The following is a 13,677-nucleotide window of genomic DNA, read 5'->3' on the forward strand; positions in this document are numbered from 1 at the left end:
GGCTTCAGTTTTATGTCTCATGCAAAGATGGCACCTTATCAGCTCCATGCTGATGAAGGACTGACCTTGGGAAGGAGAGAGTGCCATCTACTGAGCTCCCAGCCCCGCATCGGAGCTTTCCTGGAAAGCCTCCCCCCCAACGCCAACCGGAGCCAACCTCGTGGACATGGCCCACGTTGCAAACTGAGATGCCACTGATGGACCGGGCTGGGTTATCAAATTCCACCTGGAACATCTCCACCCTGCCAGCCCCACCAACAGCCACCCTCCAGCAAAATCCTTCTTCCATAATAAGCGCCTGTGTGCATGCTCTTCCCCCCATGGTACATGGAAGCCCAACCACAGCAGCTCACCCCTCCATTATTGCAGGCCTTACATCAGATCAGCTTGTGCTCACCCTGGGATAAGTGTGCACACACGGGCATTGCTACAGGGAAGCCCCTTGCCCAGTCTGTACCAGGGCTCAGATGAGGGAGTTGGGACAGGGCTGGTGTGGAGATGCAGAGGGGGCATCACTTCCTGGTCCCTGGCTTGTGCGTGCCACTGTAGGATGCAGCCTGGGAGGCCCAAGAGCTGAGCTCCCCTGGCAGCCACGTCCCTGGAGCGAGGAGAGAATGGGACCAGCTCAGGACAGCATGCGGCAGAGTGCAGATGCCATGCAGGAAGCACAGATCTGCTCTCCTCAGCCTACAACATGCCCTGCCACCAGCAGGCACCAGCACTCATCAGCAATGGGCGTTACGGACCTGCATCATCTGGCACTGACTTGGAGGAAAGCAGTGGGATCAAAGCAGCCGCTTCTGAAGTGGTGCCTGCACTGAAAGGCCTGCTGGTAAACACCCCCCCACCCCCCATGAGCATCCTGGGGGTGCCACAGGGGCTCTGGCAGGCCTGGGAGACATGAGACCCCAACTGCACATCACATCAAGACCTGAATTCCCTCCGCAAGCACCCTGCTGGTCCTTGCCTGAGCCCACTGCCCCTCACATGGGCATTCGCACTAGTGCAAATCAGTGCAACACACAGCCCAATCACAGCTGCAGCACACTGCCCCCCTCCTCCCCACTGGCACCATGGGATACAGCTGTGCAGCGCAGAGCAGTGAAGCAGCAGCACCCAGGCCTGCAGAGGGGCTGGCAGCTGCCCCAGCCACAGCCTACGCCCCCTCCCCAAGACGGCAGGAGACACGTGCGGAGCCAGTGCTCGCAGCCCCTTGAGGAACGATGCTTCCCGCCGCCAACAGCTTCTCTCGTGGTTTAATTACCTAATGATTCCCAACATTTGAAACCACTGCACTGTGAACAAACAAACAGAGACAGCAGGAGCGGGAGCCAGATGTGGCGGCAGGGCGGGTGGGCCGGCAGAGCCAGATGTGGCAGAGAAAGGCTGCTGGGAAGAGAAAAGAGCAATTGCAAGCAATCAAGAGCTTGGCTGCAATAAACCCAGAGCTGAGCCAAAATCGACGTGGCTTGGGAAGAGCGTGGTACAGCTGGCATCCAGCCAGCCAGCCCCAGGGGCTCGATGCTGCAAGTCTCTCCCAGGAGGAAAGAAGTCTCTGGGGAGCTGGACTGTCACGCAGCTCAGAGGAAGAGATTCCCTGACATGTCCTGGGTGTAGTGAGGGCTGGGAGCCCCCTGGGCTGATCCCAGGAAGGAGGGGAAGGCTGAACAGTGGCTGTGGGGTATGCAATCCTAGTCTTCTTGCCAGTACAGCATCTGGGTGGACAAGTAACATGCTGAGACACACTGAGCCATGTCCCGGCCCCCTCCCCATGCTGGGGTCCACAGTAACAGGGAAAGCAGGGCACCAGGGTGCTCCCAGAACAACACTTGCTCTACGTAGTGTCATCCACAGGCCACTGAAGGCTGAGGATCGCAGCTCTGCTGTCTGGATTCATGGAGGATAGCAGCCAACTGCTGCTCACAGCCAAGAGGGGCCATGCTGAGCCATGGGGTTGGTCTCTGCAATGAACCACGGCAGGGGGATGTTCTTACACATGCCTCCCAATCTCTCCAGCTCTGCTCTGGGCTCTGTGTTCACCACCATTTGCCCCCACTGTGCCTCTCTCCATTCAAGCCAACACTTCCTATCAGGCCTGGTCACCCCCCACCCCCAACCTGCCAAGCTGGCACCCAGGCTTGTACCTGGGAAAAAGCACTCTGGCTTTTTCCTGGGCGCTGTCCTAGGGCAGCAAGCAACACATATCTCCAGTGGGACTCTGGCATCTAACTCCCAACAGCTCCACTCTGCAGGGCGTACATGAGTCCTTCCCACCAAGAGGAAGTCCAGTCTTTCTGGAGAAGGCAATAAAGAAGTCTTCCCTGGCTCCTTCCCTCCCCAGCAGCAGCATGGTGCCAGGCTGGACCAACCCCAGGGGGATCTCCTTGCAGATGCCCCACATCCCCAGAGAGTGACACTGGCTCACACTGGGCCTGGATGCAAGCCTCACCCGTGTGCTGTGCAGACAAAGGCATGTGGGTGTCTGGAGCAGTGCCTCCTCCTAGCACTGCAGCGGTACCCAGGGGATCGCAGCCCTCTCGCTGCAGCCTGCCACTAGGAAGAGAGAAGAGCCTATTTTTGTCTGCACTTGCTGGTTTGCTTCCCTCCCTGGAGGGTTTTAATAACAGCGGAGAAGATCCGCAATCTTTCATTAGGGGCTGCGCTGTGATGCCCCGGCTTTACGTAACTGCGCGCCCGGCAGCAGACCGGCGTGTCAGAAGGCATCAAGGAAGGAGCAAGTGAGCCCAGAGCTCCTAATGAGCCTCCTCCAGCACAGGCAGGGATTCAGGGACCTGCTGGGGGAGGAGACGCCAGATCGCTCTGGCAGAAAAAGGGACCTGCCCCCTCCTTCCCCAGCAGCATCCATGCCAGCGTGCCATGCATCCATGTGCCCCCATGGCTGCAGGTAGAGTGATGTGACCCCCTGAGCCACCCATCCCTGCCCTCTGTGCCCTCTTATTTCAGCCAGATCCAGCCCAGTGGCCTGCATGCGTGTCAGGTCAAGGAGTGCTCCTGGCTCCAGTGCTGCCAGGCAGGGGGGTGGGGCTGGGACACTCTCACAAGTGCCCCGTCTCTGTGACAGCCTTTGCAAGGCAAAGCCAGGCAGGCAGTTGCAATTGCTGAGACAGGCAGGACCTGGGGCCTGGGACCTACCTGGATCTTTGCCTGGGAGGTAGTTGTGCCATGTGTGATGCTCACTTGAAACAGCTTCACGGCTCCCAGTGCCTTTCAGAAGGTCACTCTGCCCAGAGCCTTAGAGGTGCCCGATTCCCATGGGATTTCTCTTCCCCAGTCTCATCCTTCATGGCCGGATATGCTGGGCCTCTGGATCCTGCTGCTGCCGCCCAAGTGCCCATGGGTTTACACACACAAGCAACTAAGGCACGGGGAGGTCCATGCCACACACATGCTAGTTGTGGCTTCTCCTTCCACTCCCCTGGCCCAGATGCTGCATTGCTGCTAGATACAGTTCCCTGCCCCTTCCCCATCTGTGGGACCCGCTGTCCCACTCCATGACTCCAAGGTTACAGGCAACAGGACATGGCTGAAGTCCATTGGGTATTGCTGACTTGCCAGCTGCGCTGGGCACAGGGAATCCATCCCAGCCTGCTGGTGGGGTGGAGGAGGCCAGTCTTGGGGTGACCACACTGGAAGGGGGCTCAGGAGAGCCAAGATGAATTCCACATTCTGCCACTGCCTTCCTTGGTGACCTTGCCCTTGGCACTTAACCCATCACCCATCCCCTGCCTTGTTTATGGAAGCCGTTTGGGCGCTCAGCCCAGCAGAGGTCTGTTCTGGCAGGGACCCTCAAGTCCCCCTATGCTATCTGCTGGGTGCAGTCAGCCCATGCTTGGCTCCTCTTGAACACAGCGAGGATGTGCCTAATGCCTGACAGAGCACATTACTGTTCCAGGGCCTTTACTCTCTCCCTGCAACTCTGTGCAGAGAGCGAGTCCATGTCTGTCTCCAATTAAGCAGCCTCACTGGTCTCCCAGGCTCCTTAGACAAAGTGCATTCTCCTTGCCCCTCCAAGACAGCTGCTGAGGCCCGTGGCCTGCAGTGATTGCACATGCAGCCCCGTCTGCCGGCTCCTTGACTCGGTGACAAGAACGAATTCTTCCTGCCCCAGCCCCCGGCCCCCGCTGGGCTGCTTCTTCCAGCTCCTGGCAAACTCGGCCGGGAAAGCAGCCACCAGGGAATCCCGTGACCTTGAGCTGCATGTGCTCGGTACCTCCAGCAAGAAAGCTCCATTGTGCTCCTGTCTGGCAGCTGCGGCATGGGCTGGAGGAAGGGGATGTGCATGGGGTCGGGGAAGTGGAGGCAGCCCACAAGATGCGAAACCGGATCCTCATGGGGTTTGCACAAGCCTCTCGCACCAGGGCCAAGCGTGCAATGCCCCTGCCCACAGCAGGGCCTGATGACAATAGAGGCGTTGATAGCGGGGGCAGGCCCAACAGTGCAGTGCTGGGGGGTCGGGGGAAGAGATCACGGGTCACCAACTGTTCCGGAAAACACTTGGTTGGAGTTGACAGGTGTCCTGTGACAGGGCCGGGAGGACTATTTGATGTCCTCACGTTGATGCGGTTTAGACTGCCAGTCTCTTCGGGTTGCCTGCGGATGGCAGCCGGCGGTGAACGTGCACCCCGCACCCCCAGTGGAGTGAACAGGGCCAGGAGGGGGGTTCAGGGCACAGGATGGAGACATGGGACCCTGGGGAGGTAGGCACGCCCAGAAGCTGTGACACCACTGGCTGATGCGAGGTGTCACTGCTGCCCTCGACCACCTGGATGGACCCCCCTCAGCACAAGTTCTCTTTGCCTCTGGGATAGGCTGGCATCTGGCATGTACCAACCTGCACCCTGGTGCCTGTCCCTTATGAAATGTTCCACCACAGAAAGAAAGTCCTTCTCAGATGAAGACCACCCCCCGACTCCCGAAGCCTGGTATAATGTCAGGGAAAGGAAGGCAAAGGGACTTACCCAAGGCCACCAGACAAGTCAGTGTCAGAGGCAGCAGGAGGGACCTGGCACCTCTGTCCCCGTGCCCAGCCCGACTGGGAAAAGGAGAGCAAAGGGATGAGAGCTCAGGGCCGGGACAGCAGATGCAGCCCTGTTTGGGATGGTACCTGCTGGCCTGGCTTCTGTCAACGCACAGACCTGTCTGCCTGTCTATTGTCAGCTGTCCGTTTACTGCCAATCACACAGAGTCTGTCCATCCGCGTGCAGCCATACCGCGTCCCTCTGTCTAGCATCAATCATACCGGGTCACAGTGCTGTGAGTGTTGCTCACAGCACTGTCCGTCTGTCTGGGCTCATCACCAGGGAACCTCCCTTGCTCCTGTCCTGACTAAATGTTCCAAATACTAGTGACCAAACCAGGGGGGGACGCATGGGGCCTGCCTGGCTCGGGCACAGACTCCGTCCCATGCCAAAGGCTTCCCCTGTAGCCATGGCCGGGGTCCCACAGCAGTGAAGTCGGGGAAGGTGCCCTTGCAAAAGGACCTGGTAGCTGGCCACGTGGATCTCGCTGGGCTTGTACCAGGCCCCTGTAATGCCCTCACTCCCTTGTCGTGTAGACGTGGGGAAGGGACGAGCAGGGCTGGCATAGAGCTGGCACAGCACAGAGCTGGCACAGGGGCACCCCAGCCCAGCACTGTCCAGCTGATGCTCCCCCGGCCCCTGATACCATCCATCAAAGTCTCCTAAGCCCCGCACCACACACACATCTGCACCGCTACATCTCCAGCCCCTGTTCTGTCTCTGATCCCTGCAAATGGCCAAAAGCAACAGATGAGCCCGTGCGGGTGATTTATGCAGCGCAGGTTGGCGCAGCAACTGCTCGCGAGCTCGGCAGCAGCTGTCTCTGCCGTTACCGTGCAATGTTGTTTGTGGAGGCAGCGGCCTCTGCTTGGTGGGCTCCGCGCAGCAGCGGGAAACAGGGCTCTGGGCTACTCGTGATGGCCAGACAAGACGCGACTCAGGAACAAGGCACTTGCCTGCAGGCTGGGAGGGCTCTGGGAAGCCACCTCTGCTCTAGAGGCAAGGTCACTGCAAGCTGCAGCCAGCTCAGCCCAGCCAGGCCCCTTTGTGCTTTCCCAACCGCAGCTCCCCCAGCCCGTCCGTCTGCCCCAAGATATGATGTGGGCTGGTAAGGCTGAGGCCACGTGTCTCCCTGCTGCACTTCTTTGCCACATCCGGGGTGACTGGCTCATTGCAGGGACTCTCTGGGGGGCCAAAGACAGAGCGACGGAGCGCACTACAGCCCTGCTGGGGCAAGGAGGACCCCCCATCTCAGCAGAACCAGCCCAGTTCCAGCCTGGGAGCCACTCACCCTCTGCTGGTCCCAAACACAGAGACCCGACAACTCTGAAGCACGGGGAGTTTGTGCTAACACTGCTCCTGTGAAGCCCATGCTCTGAAGGGGCCGGGATGCTGTGCTAGCAGGTGTGTGCACCCTCGGCTTAGAGTCCTGCCCCGCCACCAGCAAGGGCACCTGAGAGCAGGGAGCAGCACAAAGCAGCCACACGCCATCCCTGGAGACAGCAGCCTCCCGCCTGCCCTGCCCTGTGCAGTCACTCACCGACACTGATGCTTCCAGAGCAGCGCATCGCACCGGTGCCAAAGAGCAACGCGGGGCAGGGCAGGGATGAACGGGGCTGAGCCACCCCTCCCGGGAGCAGCAGTCAGCCTATGATTAATGCAATTAATCAACAGAACAGACACCCAAGGAGATCAGGAGAGACCCTGTCTCAATGGCCTCAGCTCAACCCCAGGCGCCTTCTCAAATGATGCGCGTTAGCCAGATACCAGTTATCGGGCTTAGCTTTAGGCTGCCTGAAACGCAATGGCCCGAGATACAGGGGAGGAAGCACTGTACCGTACTGTGCAGCCCTGATATTACACGGCCATGGGAGCGAAGCAGTGTGGGGCCCGGGTGAGAGACAGGACTCTGGCACATTTGTACCCAGGGGTCCTGTTGGGCACCTGCTGGAACCCAGGCAGGAAAACAGGAATTCAGGCAGCCCCATCGCAGCCTCACACCTGCAACTCTAGGGCAGGACCAGCACCGGCCCCTGCACACATTCATGCCATCCAGTGCTAGGGCGCCTTCCCGGGAGCATCCCCTGCAGCAGCATCACCTCCACGGTGCCAGCCAGGTGCTGAGGCAGCGCTGACTCAGAGGTGAATGAGCTGAGGTGCGGCCTGGCCTAGCCTTGCTGAGGCAGCCAGCATGGGGCAAAGACGCCTGCCAGGGGGGTTACCCACGTGGCCAACCCCAGCCTCACCCCCCACCCTCACGGCCGTGGCTCTGAATTCTGCCTCCTTCTCCCCAGAATTAAGGTGCAGCCGTGGATCCTGAAGAGCCAGGGGAAGGTCTGGATTAAATCGATAGCAAGGAGATGGTGGCAGGGGAGCAAGGGAGGGGGGGTCACAACACTCAAATACAGGACCCGCTTCTCCTCTGCCACCCCCAGCACTTTCCAAGTGCAGGGGAAGGGCACCCCCTGCTGGAAGCAGCAGACTTCTGTGAAGCGCAACCGCGGGGGGCCAAGGCAAAGCAGCAGGTGGTAGGTTGTGGGGGTCGTGCCCCTGCGTGCTGGACCCCCATGCAGAGGCCTGCCCGTTTCCCCGCAGCCACGCGAGGCCGAGCTTCCAGCCCAGGCTCTTTTTAATCCAGACTTTAATCCGCTCTAAATCCCGACGCTAATCCCTTTAATGCCACCTTTCAGAATTAGGCTCTTGCATCGTGGCACCTTCCTGAGGGCAGCTATGGGTGGGGTGGGGCACTGAGATCACTGGCATTTTGCTCCATCCTGCCAGGAGAGGCAAGAGCAGGTGACAAGGGCCCCCATCTCACAAGCCTGTAGAAGGACATGCCGGCTCGCACGGCCCCACGCTGCCCTGCCCCGCTGAGAGCCTCAGATGTCCAGGGTGGGGTTGGGGTCTTCCAGAGCCGCTGCAGTGTGAACGCACGGTGAGATCACGGTGTCACTAGAGACGGGCACAACAGCAATGTCAGAGCAAAGGCCAGCACAGGATCTCATGGAGCCCTGGGACACTTCATGCCACACCGTAATGCCATGCCAGGGCAGGATGCTGTGGGCCTTGGGTCAGAAGAAACGGCAGGGTGCTTGTTCTGTTACTCATGGGACATACCCAGGCTATGACCTGCCTGGAGCCAGAGCCACATGCACCCTGGGGTAGATGCTGGAGGGCAGCAGTGTGCACAACCACTCTCATCTGTCTGTGGGCACCTCCCTATTTCGGCTGTGCTCCCTGCGGGGGCTGGAAGAGGCCATGCCCCAGGCTGAGAGGTGGTGTAGGGTATCTGCATGGGCACCTGCTTTCCCAGGTAGGTGAGGACCAGCAGGGCCAGGCCCTGGCTGGGCTCTACGGAGCCACCCACAGCTTCCCACAAAGGGAGCTCAGCCGCTGTCTGCAGCCTGAGCTAGCAGTGAAGCTTTCATCCCTCCCTCGGGTCCCTGCCAGCCAGCAGCCTCTGCCTAGCTCCCCACTCAGGATGGCAAAGGCTTCCTGGCTCCAGGAGCCACAGAGCAGCTGCAGCAGCTTGAGCTCTGCCCCCCTGACCTGGAGGGCCTGTGCCCAACCCAGCAGCTGGTTAGCTCCTGATGTGCGCCCTGACCTGAAGCTCCTCCTGCCCTGTCTCCCCCTGGTCCCAGCAATGCTGAAGCTGCCCCAGGACCCCTCCGTCCCTCTGAGACATGCTAGCACCAGGGGCTCCAGCTCCCTGGGGAGAGCATCCCCTGCATGGGAAGGGTGCAGGGAACAGGGCCACCCACCACCCTCCTCACCTGGCCCAGGGCTCGAGCTGGGGGAAATGGCCCCAAAAGCGCTCTACAAGGGCGACATCTGCTGGTGGGAGATGGTCTTGACAGGGGCCTGGCACAGCGGGCAAGTGCCAGCTGGTTGATGACCCCCCACTACCTGCACTGCTCCTGGACTCAGGGGACTGCTTGGCTTTTCAGGGAGCCCAGGCTAGGGCTGGTGATCACACTGCAGGCTCCTGCTCTTCGTTTGCTGGGAAGGCAGTGCCCACTTGCCTGGCTCACTTATTCCCTGGCGTTGATTTGTCCTGGTGCCGCCTGGGCCATGTGCCCATGCTCTGTGCAGTGCATAGACACAGGAGCAAGTGCCAGGCACATTTTGGAGCTGCACTGCACCACTGCCCAGGACCTGGCTGGGGACCAGGCTACAGCCCCCCCTGTATATCCACACCCACTGTGTTAGGCCCCAGCCCTGCTTGTGCTCGATATGTAGGACTGATGAGCGCCTGGCACTGCTCCCCTGCCTGGTACTGTCTAGACTGCTTTCGGGGGGCACTCCCTGCCAGCCTGGGCAGTGGTGAGAGCAAAGGATGGAGAGCAATCAGCAGGAGCTCCCATCTCCCAATGCAGCTGGACTGGGCCAGGGGCTCTTTACACATAGAGACAGCAGAGGATTACCCACCCACTATTACCTACCCCTTTTTTACTGCCATCTCCCAAAGCTGCTGCACGAGGCTGGGGACCCAGCTGACTCGTGCTTTGCAGCTTGGTCCAGGTGCTGGAAAGAGCTGGAGGAACCAGCCGTGTCCTATGGGCACTGCTTTAAAGTGCTCCCAGGAAAGGTAAGCAGTGGAGGCAATGCCTGGGCTGGGACCTTGATGAGATGTACCTGCCATGGGTCAGGTAACCTCACTGCAGAGAGGGACGGAGACAGGCTGCTTAAGCTGCTCCTTCCTTGATGCAACAAGTGACAGTGGTGATTGGCAATGCTTCCTATTAGCAAGGCAGCCCAGCTTTGGAGAGCAATCAATATTCAGCAAAGTACCCAGCCCTGCCAGGGCCCAGTCACTTAAAGATCAGGCAAATCAAACAGGACCATTACAAGGCAACCCTACCAGATTAAGCTACTTCGTAGCTGCAATATTCCCTGCAATTATCCTGAATACCTAAGCAAGGGGCTGGAAGAGCTTAGAGACCAGCCCAACCCCTTGCCCAAGTCTTGGGACTTTGGCTGTAGTAGCAGAAGCAGGAGTCTCAGGTGGAAAAGCCGCAGGATTAACTATAGTGTAGACAGGCTCTGGTGCTCTTTAACTATACAGAACAAGGCCTACACAACACAGCCTCCGCCGCTGCTGTTGCCTGGACAAGGAATTACTGTGTTTGCCAACACAGGAGCTAAGCAATTGCAGACTGGCTCAGCCCCGCGATCCATTTAGTTTATATCCTGTCTCCGACAGCAGCCAGGCTGAGAAGCAACAGGGGAGAACAGGTCTCTACTTAATGCCAAACCAAAGCCCATTAGTTACTGCACCTGAAGACAGGCATAGAAGTTGGCAGTGTGAAAGGAGGCATTGGACTCTAGCAGGAGACAGAGCAGCTCCTGCTCACACTCAGTTGGATCCGCTCGCTGCCAGGCTGTCTCCCTGGGGTTGCAGCAGGGAGCCCAGCCCCACTGGTCTGCAAGAATGAAGGTGGCAGCTGAGATGCAGAAACCTCTCGTGGATGGAGGGGAAATGCTGACAGGCTGCTCCCTCTGAACACGATGACACTGCTGGTTGGAAGGAGACTCCAGAGGGCAGTGGGAGCTCGTGCTCGAGCTCGCTCCCTCCCTGCAGTGGAGGAAGCCGACACTGCAGAGCAGCCAGCCCTGTTTGCCTCTCCTGGTGGCGTGCGGCTGCGGCCTCTGCTGCTGGCATGGCCAGCTGTAGCTGCAGCTGCAGCCATCCCTTAGGAGCCATTCGGCATCGCCCCCCGTCTGTTGCTCTGTGGGGCCAGATGGCAGCGTGCCAGCCAAGCACCTGGCTAACAATGCGACTGGGTCACGCTGACCTCTGCTAACAATGGCAGTGCTGAAGCTGGCTCCTGACGTGTCTGGGTGTGAACAAAGCCTCCCACTGGTCGAAAGGACGTGCACCAGGAATAGTACCTGCGGAGAGGACACAGCAACCCTCTGCAGAGCCACGGTCCAGCCCCATGTGCCCACATTCACACCGCAGGGCCTGCCCCTCCTGCAGATATCCCTGAGCTGTGCGGGTGGATAGCTGTCCAGCCGAGGCAGCGTGGAGCTCATCAGAGGGTCTGTCCAGCGTCTTGGATGGGTCTAACAGGTTGCATAAGCTCTGTGCTGCAGTGACTCAGGCCCCCACACTCCCATCCACTGGCAGGGCACCAAAGGGGCAAACAGGACAAAGGAGAGGGATGGGAAAGGCAGGTGGTGCCACTGGCAAGTGTCTCCTGCCTGAAAGTCCTGCTAGGTTGCAAGAAGCTTCCCAAGCGAGGAGGATGCCATTGCCTGAGATACCCAAGGACAGGCCAGGCAAGGCGCTAGGGATGCACTGAAGGAACAATCCTGCCTCCGAATAGACTAAACAGGTCTGCTGAGGCTCTGCACTGCCCCAGAGCCAGGGAGCAGCACCAGTGCCAGGTGGGACTGTTCTTGGACCCAGGGGCCTCAGCTTGGGCCGTAGATGCCATGATCACACCTGGAAGTGCCCTGCCAGGGCTAGAAGAGTCTGCCTCCCCCCCTACCTGCCGCCACATAAGATAGAGACTCCTCCTCAGACCCAGCACACAGGAAAGGATAGGCTTGCCCTTGTCCTCCACGGCCTCTACTCAGCTCAGCTGCAGCTACTGGCATGAAGGGAGTGAGGCTGAGCATGTAGCTTCAGGCCCACGGGTCGGTCTTGGCCATGTTGGTGCAAGGTGTGCAATGCCCTAGCTGTTCGAGTACAAGGAGGCTGGAGGGAAACAGTAGGCGAGAGCACTGCCAGTCACCTAGCAACCCAGCAGGCTTGGGAAGTGAAAGGCATTGATGTCTTTTGTCTTTGTGAGGGATGGATATGGAGAAAAGGGTGAGTGCAGGCCAGATGGACAGACCGACAGGTCTGCAGGGACAGAAATGCCAAGCAGGAAACGAAAACACAAAGGGTTTCTGATCAGATGGGAGCAGCCGGTGTGGAGCCCTGTGCAAGGAGACGGAGCCGCACTGGGGATTGCGTCTCTCCTCTGAAGTTCAGTGAAGTCTCAGCGCATCCCTTTCAGAGGCGCGTCATCTCACGGCTGTCCTCTCCCTGATAACAGGCCGGGGTTTTCTTATCTAGTCTTGCTCATGGCTCCGGCGTCTCGTCTCAGAGGCTGGTCCTCAGGCTCCGAGCCAGCATTGCAGCTGACAATATCACCTATCTCATATGGCTTGTCATCGAGGAGGACATGTGAACAGGGGCTGCTCTGTGCAGGACTCCGAGCTGCAGTGACATTTGCAGCTCAGTTGTACAGGCCTCGGTTAGCTGCTGACGTGCGCTCTGCAGACAGGCCCTCCATGCAGCCCCGTTCCACGTGCCTCTGAGAGTCCGACAGAGGGAGAGACACGGCCCTGCCGGCTCTGGATCCTTAGGGTGCTGCCCAGATGAATAAGCCTCTGTGTATGAGCTGGACGGAAAGGGGCCCAGAGCAGAGGAAGAGTGTGCAGGTTAGTCTGACAGCCAGGAGCGCCTGGGTGCCATCCTGGGAGAAAGAGGCAGAAAGGCCCATTGCCCCCACAGCCCCACGTACCCCTTCTGCACATGTACACGCCTGCATGTAGGCACATATATGCGTGCCCACTGCCGCCTAGACTCTACATACTACAGAAACTTCCTTGGCACAGTTACGCATGCACTAGACAAACGCACAAGCTTGAATCTATCCAGATACACACATGAATACCTGAACATAATCACATGTACATGGGTCAGTACACACCTATACTTCATTCAAACAGCCTCACACACCCCTACGAACATGCACTCCTTCACCCTCAGACCTACGCCCCCCCACATAAATTCACACCCCCTCTAGTTACAAGCACACACGTGTCAGCAGCTTCCAACCTATTCAGGCCCCAAACACAAGACCTGGTTGTGCGCTAACACCAGGGAACAGTGTCTTGCCACCTGGGGTGACTGGTCCAGAACTGGATGCCGTCACAGCTGGGGAAAACTGCTATTCTGGTAGCTTCCCAAACAGGAGGATACAGCTGTTGTTCTCACTTTTGCAGCTGTATCCTCCTCACAGGCCATAGCAACAAAGCCCCTGGCTCTGGGTTTGAAGCAGAGGCAGACCTGGCTTCTTGGCGCCGCCTGCTTTGACGGAGTTCTTCCGAGTGGTGAAACAAGCAGACAAAAGGTGAACCGAGTCATAGACAATGAGGGTTGGGAGGGACCTCAGGGAGTCACAGCTAGTCCAACCCCCTGCTCTAAGCAGGACCAGCCCCAACTACATCATCCCAGACAAGGCTTTGTCTAGTCGGGGCTTCAACACCTCCAAGGATGGAGACTCCACCACCTCTCTGGGGAACCTGTTCCAGTGCTTCACCACCCTCCTAGCGAGAAAGTTTTTCCTCATATTTAACCTAACCTTCCCTTGCTGCAGCTTGAGCCTGTTGCTCCTTCTGACGTCTGCCCCCACTGAGAACAGCCCAGCTCCATCCTCTTTGCAGGGAGGTGAAGGCTGCTGTTCAATCCCCCCTCGCTCTTCTCTTGTCCAGACTGAATAAGCCCAGTTCCCTCAGCCTCTCCTCAGATGTGCCCCAGCCCCCAAATTATTTTTACTGCCCTCCACTGAACTCTCTCCGATTTGTCCGCATCCTTTCTGCAGTGCGGAGGCCCAAACTGGAAGCAGGACTCCAGATGTGG

This window comes from Gavialis gangeticus, unplaced genomic scaffold (genome assembly GCF_001723915.1).
Source record: "Gavialis gangeticus isolate Ggan-Ray unplaced genomic scaffold, GavGan_comp1, whole genome shotgun sequence".
Lineage (NCBI taxonomy): Eukaryota > Metazoa > Chordata > Crocodylia > Gavialidae > Gavialis > Gavialis gangeticus.